This window comes from Sphaeramia orbicularis, chromosome 17, assembly GCF_902148855.1.
Source record: "Sphaeramia orbicularis chromosome 17, fSphaOr1.1, whole genome shotgun sequence".
NCBI classification, from domain to species: Eukaryota; Metazoa; Chordata; class Actinopteri; order Kurtiformes; family Apogonidae; genus Sphaeramia; species Sphaeramia orbicularis.
The window spans coordinates 37,604,129-37,623,991 of NC_043973.1; the positions used below are offsets into that span (position 1 = coordinate 37,604,129).

General features: G+C 34.4%; 1 protein-coding gene across 1 annotated transcript in view; it reads right to left on the bottom strand.

Annotated features, from left to right (window-relative positions):
* LOC115436530 (KN motif and ankyrin repeat domain-containing protein 4-like) overlaps window positions 1-3,125 on the bottom strand; it is a 46,138-nt gene extending 43,013 nt beyond the window's left edge. The window contains exon 1 of the mRNA XM_030159395.1: window positions 2,922-3,125. The gene's annotated coding sequence lies outside the window, so the exon portion shown is untranslated. The remainder of the gene's footprint in view (window positions 1-2,921) is intronic.
* Between the last annotated feature and the right edge of the window lie 16,738 nt (window positions 3,126-19,863).

Below are 19,863 nucleotides of genomic sequence, written 5' to 3' on the forward strand. Positions count from 1 at the left end.
ATAAATTGTGTACAGAAATAATTGTATCTTTTTTTCACCCCTGCAGACACTGGGACTGTAGTACATCACATGTAACACCGGTAGGAGGCAGTTAGAAATCAACACTCTTTGGAGTAATTTATTTATCAACATGTAGTGTTAAGTAGGTTTAACACTGGAAAAGTTATTTCTTAACACTTAACTCTTCAGTGTTGAATGTGAATAACCCTATGGGTGTTACTTCTCACATAGTGTAAAACTTGATTGAGTGTAGTGTACAATATTAACTCTTACTAAAGTAAAGTTGACTCTGGAAATATAACTCTATGTTCAGTGTAAATTTTACACTTTGTAGATAGGGACCATATGTTCACTGAGGTAGAGTTAAAATGAACTCTTTAAGTGTTATATAAACACTGGCGATTTTACTGTGCAAAAGCAGTATGACATGTCTAAGGAGTGAGCAGTTGCACAAAATTAAATCAAACAGCAAACAGAAACAGACATTTCAGACAATTATTGTCCGCTGCAAGATAAACAAAGTGAATTTAGAGGTCCACAATGCATAATGCGAGCCACAAGACCTCTATTTTCCGTCACATAAATATAGCCATAGTTATATTTCTTCCTGACCAGGTTACCACAGAGGAAACAATATAGCAGAGTTAGGGTTAGGCATTTCCCATGAGGCATTGCCTAACTCTGTCCACATTTTCATGGCACAGGTTTAAATTGGCCCACCTCACAGGAAACCCAAGAAATGAAACGTAAAATATTCGCCTTACCCCAAACAGGCCCCAGCTAAAGAGCACTGCACAGAGCTCCACCACCGCTGCCTCTGCACAACTGAACTCAATCCAAAGTCAAACTTCAGAGCGAGTTGTGAGGTTTTCAAAATCAACATTTCCTTTATATCCCGCTGAAGCTAGTGTCAAATTTTAAAAATGCAGAAATGTCGCACTTTTTTTTTTTTTTTATATATAGTCTTTTCATCTTTCATTCCCACAACAGTTCCTCTTCTCTTTGTAAATGCATCCCATCTCACACGGACATTTTCGACTCTTCCTGCATCAGCATAAACCTCATAATCACAACATCCCTGTCCACAGCATTCTTTACCAAAGCCACAAATTAAATGTGAACTCAAGACACAGCGAGTGGCGTGACCTCCTTATGAAGCAAAGACACTAAAAACCCCAGATAACAACAAAGGGTTTATTTTACATCTATATTGTCTTAAAGATTACATTTATACACTTGGTTGCGCCACAGATTCTACAGATCTTGCAGCTTATTCTCATCCACTGTCATGTTTTTGTTTTCACTGGGTTCACGTGGGGTGAATGTGTGCAGAGAAAAATCACTGGAGCTGCCAGGACAGACATTGAATGACTTTGTCCCATGTACCAGCCAGCCTGTTCTTGGACAAAAACAGTTTATGGAGCCAACTATAAAATGCAAATGCCTGACTTCTAAAACTGGAGATGACTTATTCAAGTTTGAGCTACAGTAACTGCGACCTTGTAAAAATATACAAAAACAGCTCTGCTAATTCCTCTCATAACCCATAACCCAGTTATTTCCAACCTTTTTTGGCTTGTGACCCTATTTTAACATCACCCCAGACATTCATAACAAAGATTTTTTTTTTTTTTTTTTTTTTTGTGCTAAAATTAATTTGTTTTTGATCATGTTATAGTTTGCTATACTATGTTGCAAACAAACAATAATTTTAGATGACATTTAGTCTATATAATGTATATTATTATGGACAGAGGCAGTAAATCCAGGTGTAGATTACCGCACAAAGGGAGAATTTGATTTTCCTTGGTCAGGATATGTACAGATTTACAAGGCTGACAATTAATACTGAACAAACAAGAACTCAAACTAGGAATTATGAAAGAGCTGCAGCATCTGAAACTGACCACAATGAACATTTGACAGACAAACAGAACCACAGTGCTGCAGTTTCAGCTTCACAGTTTGTCATGTCTTTTATGGATTGGGATTGTCTCTCAACTCACCATATATTTTTTATTCGTAAGTTTATTATTTTCTATTTTCATCAATTACTAGAAATTCCAGGCAACCCCATTTCAATTCCAGGTAACCCCACATGGGGTCCCGACTCCAAGGTTGAAAAACACTGCCATAATCTGTTCGTTTGTCTTTACATGTATCCCTATGTTTCCCTGGCTATGTTCTGTTCTCGGAAAAAATCATTCCTCTCCTCCACTTTTGGCGGTACAGACTGTGGTTTTTCCAGCGCATAACTCAAAACCTTGTGTTCAGAGTTGATTTAAGAAAGCAAAGCCAACTGTTTGGACTTGAGCTCCCTTTGGCTTCCTCCTCTATCTGGGTCTTCTTTTTTAAACTCACATTTTTGTCAAAACTTCCTAGAAATCCCTCAGGTTCTGTCGTCTTAAATATGTTTGTCTGGGGATTTTTTTTTTTTTTTTTGGACCAGTAGAGTTGTCCTGGTCCCATTCCAACAGCAACATGGGTCACAGTTGCATTGTGGTATCTGAGCCTCATTGTGTGGCATGTGGAGCCAGAGCTCATAGGGATGAAACAGCTGCCAGGGGCTTCACGCAACGAAGAAAGCCATGGTATGTTAACACGGCAAGGTTAAAATAGAAAGTGCACCGTGTCTGTTTGTGTTAATGTAGATGTAATTCAACATTTAATCTCTAAAATGGGGGGGAAGTTATCCTCCAGAAAGTCTCATTAATATTCAACACAGGCTAAGAGGTTCTCTCCACACAATTTGTTAATCACTTTAGAGTCAAAAGCTTTTCTGACCCTGAATTTTAGATCAGTCTGCCCCTGGAATCGAAAACATTCAAGGTCAACATTCAGCATCTCAGCTTTGATTAACAGTCCGATTCAACAGTTCTTCTTCAGTGGAGATATGACATGAATATTAAATAAGAGCTTACCTTGGGACATGTGTTCAGCAGTTTCCTCCACTTTGTCTTGCTGATGTGAGGGTGTGTTTCCCAGACAGTCCACTACGGTCTGTTCTCAGCTCAGTTCAGCCTTTTCTGTCTCCTGAGAAGGCGGGGAGGTGCTGCTAGGGAGACTGGCATGCCGTGGCTGTTTGGTAAATGCCAATGTGCAGCCCTGCCATAACAGAAGCTGGGTTTACTTGTGTGTAAAGGAGATCTGGGAGGGGCTTAGGAACATGCCTCCTCTGCCTTCTGTCCAACAAGACTGACAAGTGGGAGGTTAGATGTGCACAGCCACGCCCACTCCCTCAGACAGCAGCCAATAGGAGCTCAGAGGAGTAGCCGGCCCGGTGAAGACAGCAGCTCCTCTGGGACGCTTGGTGACAACATGTCAAAATAAAGACAATTTGGTATGAAGCAAGAGCAAGTTGCAGAGTTAATTTACTGTGTACCGTCCCTAATCATCTCAGATAACATCAGTACCCTCGCAGAACGCCCTAGCACAGAATGTGTAACCCAATCCAGTGCTATGTGGTCTATGTTCTCTATAATGAAGCAAAGAGAGGGGAACGTAGAGGGCCCGGTGCCATCCATGGGGGTTAATTCTCCTGGTGCATGCCTCTCATTCTTCATAGATCCCCTTTCAACATGTTACCAGCATCTTCTTCTGGGGCTCTGCCGTCATACCAGAACAGCCAATCCTCTGGTGTTTGAAGCACGAGCACTGGGCTGTAAACAGGTAGTAAACAGTAAAAGTACAGAATAAATGTAATTGTAATCCATTACCGTCACAGAGAAAGCATTACTAGGGTTAGGAATCAAAATGTTGGGTTACATCTGAATATATTATGTTAAATAACAACTTTGCTCCTTTTCACAATGAATAAATGCCTTTTGTTTGGTACATTTGTGAAGCGTCTTTGAGTGTTTGTGAAGCGTCTTTGAGTGTCCAAAAAAGTGCTATGTAAGTGTGATCTTCTTCTTCTTCTTCTTCTTCTTCTTCTTCTTCTTCTTCTTCTTCTTCTTCTTCTTCTTCTTCTTCTTCTTCTTCTTCTTCTTCTTATTATTATTATTATTATTATTATTATTATTATTATTATTATTATTATTATTATTATATTTTGTGAAGTGTCTTTGAGTGTCCAAAAAAGTGCTATGTAAGTGTGATATTCTTCTTCTTATTATTATTCTTATTATATTTTGTGAAGCATCTTTGAGTGTCCAAAAAAGTGCTATGTAAGTGTGATATTATTCTTCTTATTCTTCTTATTCTTATTCTTATTCTTATTCTTATTATATTTTGTGAAGTCTCTTTGAGTGTCCAAAAAAGTGCTATGTAAGTGTGATATTATTATTAACAACAACAACAACAACAACATGCCATACTCATATCGCACTTTTTTGGACACTCAAAGACACTTCACAAAATATAATAATAATAATAATAATAATAATAATAATAATAATAATAATAATAATAATAATAATAATGATGATAATAATAATAATAATGATAATTTTTATTATTATTGTTGTTGTTGTTACTGCAGTTATTGTTGTTATATATTATTTATTTATTATTATTATTATTATTATTATTATTATTATTATTATTACATTTACAGACAAAACGTTTTGACAGACAATTTGACAGAGATTTGTCAGAAAATTAATCAAATAGTGATAAAATTTAATTAAAGGTGCAAGCAGTGATGATCCGACCTTTACAGCACTGTGCAGGGTGGGGTGTGTGAATGCAGTCAACAGGATTTAATGCATACATGCAGGCATCTTCAGTACTTGCATCATTTTGAATGGTGCACAAATTTGCTAAACAGTAACTTTAAACCTGTTCTGAGTCTAACTTCACTCACTGCATGATTATGGAAATGTCAGAAACAGGTTGAGAGAGTGTTCATCAGTGTCTGAATGTCCAGGTGTGGATGTGTTCAGGTGTACTTCAGGGACATCAGTATGAGAGAATCACACTTATGCAGAACCATGTAATGATACATGAGAGTTTGAGTTTTTGTGCTGTTTTATAACATGAGACAGGCCTCCCTAAAAATCTAACTCTGTTTATATGCACAATATATTTAGAATGTTTTATTGCTGTTTCTACAATCTTATCCTCCCAGGAACTGAAGTACTCTTAAATCTAACAAATTTCCCCAATAAAAAGTATACTTCTGCAGCCTGTGTTGATGTGTCACTGGTGTTTTAACCCATAAGGACCCAGCGTGACATTTGTGGCCGTTCCCAAATGAATTTTTCTCTATATTTAACTGTCCTTAAGTGGTTTATCACCATTTATTTTAATTTTATCTTCTGTGTTTAGTTTTTTTCAGTGAAAACCTGGTATTTTTCAACATTTAATTTACTAATCCTGTAGATGTTCATAAAAGCTCAGAGTAAAGTTGAGGATTATAATAACAAAAATGGAGACAATGGAAGAAAAAGTGACTTTTTCAGCAAAATATATCATTAACTGAACATAAACCAAGTGTCTCCATCCACTGTCATTGATCCAACTCCATGGGTTTTAGTGGTGAATCAATGTTGTAGAAGATGACGGTGTTTCCACGGTAAATACGGAGCCTCTGAATGTCCAAATATGGTCATATCTGATGACCATGAAAAGATGACAAACTATATTTTACACCAGTTATTTACATGAATTAGTCAATCATCAGGGATTAAACTGTTTATATTAGTAGATGATATTGGGTCGATGGTGGATGTTTGGGTCTTTATGGGTTAATACATTATTTTGGATTCAGACTAAATATATAAAAATGGCTTCAGTTCGACCTTTCAGAAAATGAACTCTTCTAAAACTCTGAAACGTAAAACTAAAATAAAGATACTAAAATTACAACCCTACATTATAAAATAATGCTAATAATAAAGAGGAAAAGGTGAGATGAACTGTTTTCACCTACAAAATGTAGATTTTTGTATGCTTTTCAATGTTTATGTACATTTTACAAATTAAAGTAAATATCACAGTAAATATCAGTTGGTTCATATTATATATATATAGTCGTATTATTCTGCTTAAAAAATCTGTTATTGTTTAATATCTCTTCAAATATCACTTCCTTTCTGAATAGTACAATAACTGAAAGTGCAAACTTCAATAAAAGGCAGTGGATTTTCTGTTGTGTTTTGGAAATGGCTTCAAGAAGCTTTACTTTTGCATCTGCTCCAGATAGATGTTTCGGATTCACCTACATTAAAAGCTTTACGGGCATGTAAATGGAACTATTGTGCTGTTCTTGTGTACAAGATTGTTATGATTCTTGATATTTGTATTATTATGTATGTTTTGTTAGTTCACATATATATTAAATTTCATTGCATGTTTGGAATAAATCACTAAATCAAATCAAATCAAAACCTTACATAGAGGGTTTAATTGCTGAAATTTTACAGCCGGTGACATTGAATCATTTCTGGAGAAACAGAAAACGAAAGTTCACAGCACTGTCACAGCAAAACAATTTTGATACCTTTGCATTGCACACCTCTATATAAGATAGAGGTCGACCAGTATGGGTTTTCCTAAGGCCGATGCTGATTTTTAAAAACTGATCAGCCGATAGCCGATATGTACAGCCGATATTTAAGGCCTATATTTAGGCTGATTTTTTTTCTTCAAGCACATTAACCGTAAAATACAATTGAAACACTCAGATAACACTGGTCAACAACAAATTTATTGTTTAAGTTTTTTGAGCTGATTTAGGATAATTTTGGTGTGCTGAATCCAAAAATCACATTAATTTTTGCTCAATCAGGTCAGCTTTCTGAACTATGCTACATATTGGCTTTTTAACATTTTTGCTTACATTTATGGGCATTTTCACATCATATGATACAAAATTCTTTCATATTTCTTGCAATAAACGAGTTCTGAAGATTTTACTTTTGCCAATTTATGATTAATGTTTTTTTTAATATTACAGGTGAATGAAATGGCTTTGACTAGAAGATCTTGCAAAAATAAGCCTGACGTATTCTGCTGCATCTGCGGTGAATACACCATTGTACCTAACAGGAATCCTGTTAGAAAATGATTTTTTTTCTCTTAAAACCTATTTTGGGTGAGAACTATGTAAAAAATCAAATGATAAAGTCACAAAAATGTAATCAATTTTGTGAGAAGATCAAATTTTTCAAAATCAAATTAGCAAAAAAACCTGACCTGATTGAGAAAAACAGATGTCATTTTTGGATTTAGCGGTGCAAAATGGTCCTAATTCAGTTGAAAAAACCTAGACAACTTGCAAAAAACACTTTTTTGTAACCCAGTGTAATTAACATTTTTATGCAGCAATATAAATGAAATTATTAATTCACATACAGATCGTATTCTTTTAACATTTATTGAACTTCAAGTGCTGCCCACATAGGTGCCTGATCAAATATCTTAGAACATTTTTTCTACTGATCAAATATTCATATTGCTTTCAAAAAAAAGTTAAGACCAATGGCTGATATTGAAAATAAATCAATATATCAGTCTACCCCTAACATAAGATACTGATCAAATTTCAGTTCATTATGGTTAATTTCTAAGAGTTTGTACAACATACGGTAATGACAAAACCTGAACAATAATGACTGACTTTGTGTTGTGAGTTCAAGAGACTTTATTGTTCTTCTTGACCTGACGGTGATTGAGATTAAGGAGCGTGATTTTAGAGATTTTCTAGGGGGCACTGTTGAGTCCTAATCATGCCCATCCATAAAATATAACACTTTTCACCACAACTGACACATATATGAAGTTTTGTGCGACGTTGAGCAGGTTTAGCCACTGAAAAGAATCATTACAGTTTCAGTAGGGTATTTACATAATAATTTATATTAATGTTACAATAGTTAGTAGTAGATAATAGAATAATGTCTTATACTTCAGAAAAAACCTAACAGAGAGCAATCCAATCACAAAATTTATGGAAAAAGCATGTTATTTCATGCAAAAGACACTGTATTCCATGTCCTGTGCATATTATAGTGTCTAAATGACAATATTCCTACTAAACTCAACTTAAAAGCCAAATAATTTGAGTCTATTACAAGCCGAGGCGAGGGGAGAGGCATTCAAGAAGCTGCCACCACTGCCTTGTGCCCCACCATGGATGGAAAAGGAATAAGCAAGAATTAGCACGAAATACTCCTTTTCCATTACACAAGCAGACAACTGACTCCGAGAGGGATTGTGGTTGGACTGAGGGGAGAGCGGGAGAAAAAAACTGTCTTTATTGGACCAAATGACTGCTGACAGACTGACCACATACGCAGAAACCTTGGCCAGAGAGCAAAAAATGTTGGTCTCCTCAAAGGCAGTTTCAGCGAAAGATTAAGAGTTGCATCATATTGGAAGAGAAATATGGGGCATAAATTCAGTTTGTAATTTACTTAAAATATTAGTTGTAAAATGAGCTGTTAATTATTAACTTTGACAAATAGGTATTTTGGGCCCGCTATGTGAAATGTACAAAGCTGCAGGGTATTAATTTTCTTCCCTTTTCACTTTGTTATTATTACTTGTGGAAGCCGCCTTCTGGTGGAAATTATAGCTGGAGGTAAGGATAATACTGCCAAGGGGTAGGACCACTTTCTAGCAAAAATTATGCTGTTTTCTTTTTCTTTTTTTGAGGAATATCAGTGTCGTCTGATTTATATGTTGATGAAACTATCCTTAACATTTAGCCTGTCTTGTCAGTTAGCATCCATATGGTTTTTTACTGCTTTTCCTTAAAGGGAAAACTGAAATAACAGGAGCCAGATGGAAAAGTATTGTGTGTTATATAACTGTGGCTTGTGGTCAGGGGAGTTACAGGTTGTGCTGTAGTTGCATTGGCCAACGGACAGAGTGACAAGTAGTCATGTAACAGTGAACTGTGAATCAGGCCGGTCTGCTGACCAGAAGGCCACAGACCCTTGACAACTAAACATTTATAAGGAGAGCGACTGAAATACAGATCTTTAAAGCTACTGATGTTATCTGCTAGTCAACCAAGGTTATTATTGTTAAGGAAAACTAATGAAATTATGAAAACTAGAACTGAAAAAACATCTTTCTTAACTGAAATAAATAAAAACTACAATTACAACAATGAAACGATAACTAATTGAAACTGTATTGTGTGCTTATAAAGCTAACTAAAACGCTTAAAAAATTATGGATAAAATTCCCTTCGTTTTCGTCTTTGTCAATGTCGGACTGATACGAAATTGACTTGTTTTGCTCAAGCAATTTTAGCTGGCAGCACCATATGGCACTTCAGGGTCCGTCTTTTCTCGTCATTTGTAGTTTAGAGTTGTGTTCTCATCCCCACTCTACCTGGAAACATGGAGACTAAAGCTGGGAAAAGATTAAAGCTGGGAGAAAGCAGCAGAGCCCTGTATGGGATTTATTTGAATATGACAGTGAGGAAGATAAAAGATATGAAAAAACAAAGAGTAAAACTAAACTAAAACTAAGCATTTAGAAAAAAAATTTAACTAATAAAAACTAGCAAATCTGTTCTAAAAACTAATTAAAACTAACTGAATTAGACAAAAAAAGTCAAAACTAAATAAAACTAAACTATAATGAAAAATCCAAAACTATTATAACCTTGCTGCCAACAAGCAAAACTATACTTTTACAATGCACTGTAAAAAAATGACTGTAGAATTAACACCAAAAAGTTGTAAAATTGCAACATAATAAAACTAAGTGACAATAAAACGGAAAGTTGTTTATTTGAAAAGATTTTTGTGTTAACGATTAAATCAAATATAGCTGTAGTTTTTAAAGGAAGAGTATGTGAACACAACCAGATTTGGATGTAGAAATTATGTATTTCTATTGTTTTTAGAAAATAAAACTCTAAATTAAAAAACAATGTGGTGCTGTTTAAACTGCAAAGACCATAATGTTGAAATAACAGCCTATTTGCTTTTATTTATACATATATATACATATATATATATATATATATGTATATATATATATATATATATATATATATATATATATATATATATATATATATATATATGTATATATATATATGTATATATATATATATATATATATATATATATATATATATATATATATATATATATATATATATAAAGTTATAAAAAAGTAAACATTTAACAATGTAACATTTTAAATTTGTAAATGAATGGGTTGGTAGAGTTGGTTGAGCAGCTCGTCCAACATCCAAAAGGTTGGTGGTTCAAATCCTGGCTCTGACTGTCCATATGTCCAAGTGTCCATGGAAGACACTGAACCCTGAATTGTTCCCAGTTGGACCTGGTGGATTTGGAAAGAGCTTTGGACACCATGAAGGTGGAGAAAATGCGCTAAATAAGTGCAGTCCATTTACTATTGAAATCCAATGTTAAATCTACATGTTTAAAATGTTAAATCTACATGTTACTCCATAAATATATTTACAGTTGGATGTGTTTTTTACAGTATTGTTCTGGAAACCAGAGCTGCCAGTTTTTTTTCTGTAAAAACAACAGGCTTTTTTTTCCCCAATAGTATAACTCACAATCCAACTAAATGGTGACGATATGTTTAAGAAAAGAGAAGTCATAGTGAATCACCAATGTAAATTACTTTCATTTGTAATCTATTACTCATGTTTTCTTGCTGATATCTCATATCTCATATACATTTACTTCCTCTTAGTGTATGTGGCTGTGTGTGGTCTGGGTATTTATTACATTACTTGCATGTAAATCTTTTCCCTCAGTCATTTCTGGGGACATGGCTCCACTACGGGGACAAAATGTAGGTCTGCATAACATAAATCATTACATTTGAGGGTTTACTATTCTGTTAAGTTTAAACTTAGGGGTTAGGGGTTAAAGGTTAGGCATGTTATGGCTGGAATAGGTCTCCAGGAAATGACTGTACGTCAGTGGAATGTGTGTGTGTGTGTGTGTGTGTGTGTGTAAACTCAATGTATCCTAAATGCACCACAAACCACAATCCCGCCAAGCTGCACAAAATATATTTGCCTTTGGTGGTTTAAACAAGCAGATAAACAGTCTGTGTGTGTGTATAGTAGATAAATAGTATTATGAAATCATTTGAGCTGTTATCTATTTTTCAGCTGCAGCCAAAAGACAAAACAGAGGCTTATATTGTTTGACAGTAAAACTCACCATGCTGCTGTATCAGTCACTCTGGGGATGACAACAGTTTACTGAATCCAAAAAGAGAATACAAATGGAGAAAATAATCTGCATTAATTATCGCTGTTATTTTTATTGTTGCATGAAAGGAGGGCGGGAATTGCAAGATGTCTTTCCATGTATGTTGGTAAATGATAACTGTTAGAGCAGGCTTCCTTCAGCATTTTCCATCAGGAGCAGTTCAGGCAGAAATATCTGTTGAGTTTACTGATTTCTGACACAAAAACAATGTCAGTTACATGTTGCCCTCTAGGAAAAGAAGGTCTGAAGATTTTCTGTGGCTGTCTCAGATCAGATAGAGTTTCACAACATTATAGTGGACGTGTCTCTTTCCGTATATGTACAGTGTTAATATTTACAGGACTTTATATCACAAATAGTCTAATATTTATTTAAGTCTGGCCTTTATCTATTTATTTTTTCATAAAGGGAGACCAGGAGATCCCAGTATGAGTGTTTTTTTTCTCCCTTATTCCTAGTGATCAAATAAAGTAAAACTCGAGGAGTACTTAAGAGCGCAGACCTTCCTCTGGGCAAATAATCCACTTTTCTCCACATTCTACAATTTTATTAAACCACCAGCCTACCACAAATGATGTGTTATATTTTCCTTTTTTTTGTCAATTGGTGCCACTCGTGCATAAGTTGCTCTCCAATTTTACGCTTTATTTGTCAAATAATGTTCATAAATTTACATGTTTTAATCATCTAGATCACAGGTGTCAAACATGCAGCCCGGGGGCCAAATCTGGCCCGCCAAAGGGTCCAGTCCGGCCCTTGGGATGAATTTGTGAAACGCAAAAATTACACTGAAGACATTAACAATCCTTTTAGTTCAGGTTCCACATTCAGACCAATTCAATCTCGAGTGGGCAGAACCAGTAAAATACTATCATAATAACATAGAAAAAATGACAACTCCAAATTTTTCCCTATGTAAATGTAAATATTTTCATGTATTTACACTAAAACAAAGTATAATTTTGCAAAAAATGTGAATAAACTGAACAAATATGAACAACCTGAAATGTCTTAAGAGAAGTAAGTACAATTTTAACAAGATTCTGTCTGTTATTAAATGTTTTGTGTATTTGTAAATTATAATGTACATGTGGAAATGATAAACTGTGGCAGAATATTGTTAAAATTACGCTTATTTTTTTCAGTTTGCTCATGTTATTCACATTGTTCGAAAGGATAGTTTGTAGATGTAAACTTTTTCATATTGTAAATTCAGTTTTTTCGCTCTGAAACATAGAGAAAAGTTTGGAGTTGACATTATTTATATATTATTATATTGTTATATATGTTATGTTATTTTACTAGTCCGGCCCACTTCAGATCAAATTTAGCTGAATGTGACCCCTGAACTAAAAGGAGTTTGACACCCCTGATCTAGATATTTCTGAGGTGTAAATGCACCATAGTGTGAAACCCAAGACTTTGTCGAGGACTGGTTTCCAGGATAGAATAGAATAGAATAGAATAGACTTTATTTGCTATTTGCACAGATACATAGCAGTATCGGTACATTGGAATTCTTGTGCGTTTCCCTGAGTCACGGAGTTGGAAAAAGACATAAATAAGAACAGAAACAAAACATAAACACAGCTAAAACATATAAAAACAGTTATTGCACAGACAAACACAAATACACACTTGTAAAATAGAGTACTGATCAGAAAAAAAAGTGATAATAATAATAATAATAATAATAATAATAATAATAATAATAATAAGAAGAAGAAGAAGAAGAAGAAGAAGAATACTAATACTAACTTCTGATTTGAATTGATAAAGCACTTTGTGACTCTGTGAAAAGTGCTCTATAAATAAAATTTACTTTACTTTACTTTACTTACTTTAAAAGGTAAAAAAACAAGTTATTGCACATTTGAATTAAAAATACTGGGATGTAGAGCACTAGTTAGAAATAGAGTCTAATAATGTCACCAATCAACTCCAACACAAACTCCATAGAAACACAGGATGCTCACTGCAGTTCACGTTACAGCCACTAGTAGGCCTGCCGAAAGGTTATCAGAATAAAAATCAGTTGATATTGATGATCAGAATAAATGTCAAATCATTATGTCTTACAGTTTAAAGGTTTCATCCTGAGTGAAGCATGAGCTGAACAAACCAGATGGTATTTGTGCTTTTAAACTTTATCATGGTCAAAATATTTTTTTTTTTTTTTTTTAAGTCTAGATTTTGAACATTTGAAGCGAGTAAATTGTGTTAAAACAGGAGCATGTGCCCTACTGACATTTTTCCAAAAAATATTGGGGAAAAATGGGATGTTTATGTTAATCAAAGAAATCCTTGAACCTGTGTAATCTTAGACTTACATATACTTATTTTTGACTTATTTTGCCTAATTTGTCCTACATCAGTCTATATTTTATTTGTCTAAAGGCTGAACCTATAGACGGTCTAACTGTTGTGGTCTTTTTTTTTTGTTTATTTGTTTGTTCTGTATACTGTAAAATGTGTATGTAAAAATAAAGTATAAAGAAAAACATGCACCAGTAAGATCAAATTTAAAGAAAAAAAAAAAAGACACTAAATATTTAATTATTTTTTTGGTTGTATTTACCAGTGCAAGAAAATATAAACCCTGGAGGCCCAAAATATGACAATTATTGTAATATTAAAGAATATTGATAAGTATATCCACTTATTTCTTAGGGACATATCACAATGTAATATAAAAAATGACATTGTGATGAGATAAAAGCACATCACCCAGCTGGAGCCACCCCTGTCATTAATAACAAGGGCTGCACAGGGCATCTATTAAAAAAAAAAAAAAAAAAAAAAAAAAAATCCACCTTTTGCCCTTGCTCTAGAATTTAATGGGTTTACTCTCCTTTCCTGTACCCTTCCACCAAGTTTCATCAAACCTGATGCAGTAGTTCATGTGTAATCCCACTGACAGACAGACATGACTGATGACATAACCTACTTGGCGGAGGTAATTATGGAAAAATTGATTACAGCCTAATGTTCCATCTTCATCATTTATCCATTTATGTATAATGTGTATATATCCTTCCTTTGTTTATCACACAAATGAGCCCTTGAACTCTCCGTGGCCCTTATAAGCCCTTTATCCTCTGAGGCTAGCCTGCAGCTACTCATGGTTCATAAATGCGATCCACTGTGCACCCACATCTACAGAGCAGAGACCCTAGTATAGCGAAAGGTTGTGGACTGTATTTACTGTGTAAACACACTATGTGGAGCGCAGGTAACCCAGCTCTCATATGGGCAGTTAACATTTAACAGAAGAGTGCCCGGGTCATCATCTTATCTGGGTAGGCGGTTATATCTCACTTTATACTCCCCCTGAAGTTGAAGGGGAGTGTACACAACAGAAAGGTCAAAGTGGTGCCGCAAAAATATTATTATCTTCTGCGGACTTTTAATTAAAGTGGCGTTTCACTATGCTAACCCTTTCATGCATAGTGGTCACTACACTGGACAGTTGTTCAAAGGTGTTCTCTTGTATATTTGTGGATTTTGTTGTTTTAGTTCCATATCAACCAACACAGTGGACACTTATCCATCATCCCATACACTGTAATTCATACCATTACTGTAACTTTGCTGGTCTAGATAAACCTGATCTGCAGTGACATGTTTGAGTGTAAAAAAAAAAAACAAAACAAAAAAACTGCTAATTGTTATTAGACTGTAATTAACAGGTTTTTTTTTGTTGTTGTTGTTGCTTTTTTAAACAAAAAGTTGGTGTTTTTTTGTGTATTATCTCAATGAAGTGAGTAATAAATAGTATTAGAGTATGTTAAAATGTGAGAAAACATCAGACTAGCAGCATTAAACGTGTTTTTATTTCATAGTTTTCACACAGTATATCAGTAAATACCTGTTTTTTTGTTTCTAAAATTAAACACATGATGTCCAGGTGAGTGGATATTTTTGTAACTCCATGAAAAATAGGTTAATAAAAAAAAAAAAAATTCAATTGCATTGGGTTTTTTTTTTTTTTTTTTTTTTTTTTGGAGGATTGGGGGGGGGGGGGTCATGCCCTAAGAGGAATGAGAATCACTCAGGAAAAAAAATCTTGATTAAGGTTCTCATAATTCATGGATGAAAGGGTTAAATCAAATTGGAAATCAGAACTGAATATGACTGTGCCTGAAAGTGAGTGGCATTCTATGTGTAAAACACAGCAAACATCCACCAGCTCTAAAGGTTGGCGAGAATTTGGCTGGAAAAACCTCATTCGGTTCAAATTCCACTCTGTCCCAGTCATGTGCTGTTGTGTCCTTGGGCAAGACACTTCACCCTCTTTGCCTTCAGTGCTGCTACTCACACTGGTGTATGAATGCGTATGAATGTTTAGTGGTGGTTGGAGGGGCATCCCGGATGAGCCCCCAATTCATGTCTAGGGAACCCTAGGGCATGGCATGAATAAGTGGACACCTTTCCTCACTCCCAAGACACAGAAGAACCCCAGCGCACTTTATCAAATAAAAGGTTTGTTTGCAAACTCCATAATAAGTTGTTACTGTGCTGTAAAAGTGTTAAAACTAGAAAAGCACTCGGAGAGCGCAGACCTCTGCCAAGGCAGATCAGTCGTCCCCCCGGTCACCACCAAAATGTAATCATTTGTTCCTTGTGCCAGTATCAACATTTCCTGAAAATTTCATCCAAATCCGTCCATAACTTTTTGAGTTATCTTGCCAACAGACAGATGAACAAACAAAAAATCTGCTCATTTTTACACATATATGTCGCTTCATTCGATTTCCCACATTAAATACATGATATGGAATGTAGTTCACATCTACTGGGTCAAAATATGTCAAGCAAATCATCAGAAAAGCCATGAACATTACAGTCCCATTTCACAATCAATACTACAGGTAAACTGGGTCAGCTTCCTGTTTAAAAATAAGTCATGTAACGACATAGGTCAGTCCTGGCCTCGGCATAGGTCACTATAGGTCATTGCAAAACTCAGTGTCCCACTTTAATGAAAAACATTTTAGATCATGTGAAAATTCCCGTATTTGTTACGTTTTTGACTGAGGTGTGCCATTGCGTATCCTCTGTTGAGCAGAGGGACAATAACATGATTGTTATTTAACTTGTATTTTGATGACAGTACCTTCACTTTTAATCTTGTGAATTTGTAATAGCAAAAAAAAAAAAAAAAAGCATAACTTAACCCTTTATAGGGCACTCATAGAAATACTCTGAAATTTTAAATTTTAACCTTAGTGCAGGGGTGTCAAACTCATTTTCTTTTGGGGGCCATATTCAGCCCAATTTGATCTCCAGTGGGCCGGACCAGTAAAATAATAGCATAATAGCTTATAAATAATGACAACTCCAAATTTTTTAGTGCAAAAACTAACATTAAAACATGAAAGTATTTCTATCCAAAACAAAAAAGATGTGAATAACTGGAAAAAACTGAAATTTCTGAAGAAAAATAAGTACAGTTTTATCAGTATTATGCCTCAACTTATGATTTCTACATGTGCATTACAGATCAGATCTACCAAGACACAAAACAGGCAGAATATTGTTAAAATTACACTTATTTTTCTTAAGACATTTCAGGTTGTTCATATTTGTTCAGGTTATTGACATTTTATTGTTAAAGTATATCAGAATTTAATATTCTTTGCAATAAACCAAAGAGTAAAAATTGTTGTTGCCATTATTTATAGGCATAATGTCATATTATTTTTCTCACAATAAACCAAGAAGAAAATTTGGAGTCATTATTTCTAGGTTATTATGCTGTTATTTTTGAGTTTGATGCCCTTGACTGTTAACTTGTTAAACCCTGACCATATTTTCAGGGGAAAAACGCCTAAAAAGACAAACCCGAAGTAAATGAAGAATTACTTAATAATAATAAGGTTCATATGGATGTTCTTAGTGTCTATGGACATTTAGAGACCGCACAGAATCTATTCCCATTGTCCAAAATATTGTATCTATTACTATGCCTGAGTAAACTTTAACAAACTAAAAGAGAAATTGGAATTTTTTATCCTCACCTGGTTTTTTTCGGCTGGATCGACGATGATAGGCATAAATTAATTGTTCGTGTCGGAGATTTTTAATAGCGTATATTTCACCCCACAAAGATTAAAAATCATGTTTGAACATTAAAGTTTGCACTAAAATACACTTTTGATGTACTTTTATTAACATTAGGGTCTAAACTTTGAGCGAAAGTTGAAAAAAACATCCATTGTCCCGATTCATTATATTTTTATAGTAGATGAATATTAATATAATTTTTTTGGCGCGCAGGTGGGCTGATAGGGCTATCTTCAGGGTCATTTTTGCATTTTGCACTTCATCTTGCGGGCCAGATTGGAACCTCTGGCAGGCCGGTTTTGGCCCCCGGGCCGCATATTTGACACCTGTGCCTTAGTGTATTATTGGAGGCCATGACAAGACTTTATTACTTTTGTGAAATTATTCTAAACTTTTTATTACACTGGATTACAAAAAAAATGTTTTTTGCAAGTTGTCTAGGTTTTTTCAACTGAATTAGGACCATTTTGCGCCGCTAAATCCAAAAATGACATCTGTTTTTCTCAATCAGGTCAGGTTTTTTTGCTAATTTGATTTTGAAAAATTTGATCTTCTCACAAAATTGATTACATTTTTTTTGACTTGATCAGTTGATTTTTTATATAGTTCTCACTCAATAGGTTTTAAGAGAAAAAAAAATCATGGTGTATTCACCACAGATGTAGCAGAATATGTCAGGCTTATTTTTGCAAGATCTTCTAGTCGAAGCCATTTCATTCACCTGTAATATTAAAAAAAACCATTAATCATAAATTGGCAAAAGTAAAATCTTCAGAACTTATTTATTGCAAGAAATATGAAAGAATTTTGTATCATATGATGTGAAAATGCCCATAAATGTAAGCAAAAATGTTAAAAAGCCAATATGTAGCATAGTTCAGAAAGTTGACCTGATTGAGCAAAATTAATGTGATTTTTGGATTCAGCACACCAAAATTATCCTAAGTCAGCTCAAAAACTTAAACAATAAATTTGTTGTTGACCAGTGTTATGTAGAAAATCAATGTCTGTGAAATTACCATAATTGGTTCCTTACCCATAAGTGGCGAAAAAAAAAAAAAAAAATCCAAGATGTATATATAAAAAATACAGGAAAAACACATGTAAGGTGAAAGGAATATGTATTTTAGAACATCAGATCAACATAAGGGCAGATCCAGACACCTGTCACATTCCTTCCATTAGTACCATTACTTCATGGTACCGAACAAAGCAGGTCCACTCACTGTTCATGCACAGGTGGGCCTTACAGACCCTGGAGACCACATTGGACCTGAGATTGTTGACTCACTGTCCTCACAATAACTGTTGCTATCACTGTCTTGTAATGTATATGGAAATGACCAAAAATAGTCACTTGCCCCATATTAAGGGGGGTTAAGGGGCATTAAAATTGTAAAACTGAAAAACTGGTTTGTACAAATGTGATGTAGAAAACCTCACTTCTGTATTTAGTGAAGTCAGTGTTGTAATATTTTTTTCATGTATACGTCCAATATTCTGTGCATTGAAAAGGCACCACTTTACAACTATCCTAGATTTAGTTTTATATCATGAATAAGCAAAAGTTATTTAGATCCCCTGTTTGCAAAGACCAAGTTACTGCTGCACTTTTGATCTACCTATTGATTCTGTTAAATCTCAGATTTTAGTTAAATACTAGTAACTTATTAATACACATTAAATAAGGTTGTTTTCTCTCTCATGGGAAAAAAAACAAATGAAGCTAAATAACCAATGAGATCTGAGGTTTAAAGGGTCAGTGGGTAATCGTTAGTAGGATGTAGAGGTGAATTTGCCCCACCTACAGTAGTCGCTTTTTAATTGGACATCTACGCAAAACTTTACCGATATTTGATAAATGTCGAAAAAAACAGAAGTGCGTCATGTCGGATTTTCCATTAAATCACAAATGCAATGATTTCTTTGTTTATTATTGCAAAATGACATGAGAAGTCATTCCATAAACATGGCAACGAACGTACATATGGTGTTGATTTACAGATATATTCATTATTATTATTATATATTTCCCCTCTATCTCGTACCAAGGTTATAATAGTTTGGGATTTTTAATTATAGTTTAGTTTTATTTAGTTTTGACTTCTTTTTCTCTAATTCAGTTAGTTTTAATTAGTTTTTAGAGCATGTTTGCTAGTTTTTATTAGTTATCGTTTTTTTTCTGAATGCTTAGTTTTAGTTTAGTTTAGTTTAGTTTTAGTATTAGTTTTAGTTATTTCATATATTTTATCTTCCTCTCCATCCTATTCAAAGAAAGTAGTGAGGCGCGAATCAGTGGGTTACTCTGGACACTTTATTTGGGGGTGGGGTTAGGGCGACTCATTGATTGAGCAGAGACACAAACACATGTACATTATGACGTATAAATTCCCTATAGCAGGTTGGGGGTGTGTGTGTGATCCATATACAACGTAACTTACGTGAAAACAATGCGAAGATGTGCAAAGCATGAGAGGAGATGCACAAAGCAGCCAGCAGTTTAACCAGATAGAAACATATATAAACCAGATAGAAACATATATAAACCAGCTAACCAGCAGTTAAACCAGAAAGAAACATATAAACCAGCTAACCAGCAGTTAAACCAGAAAGAAACATATAAACCAGCTAA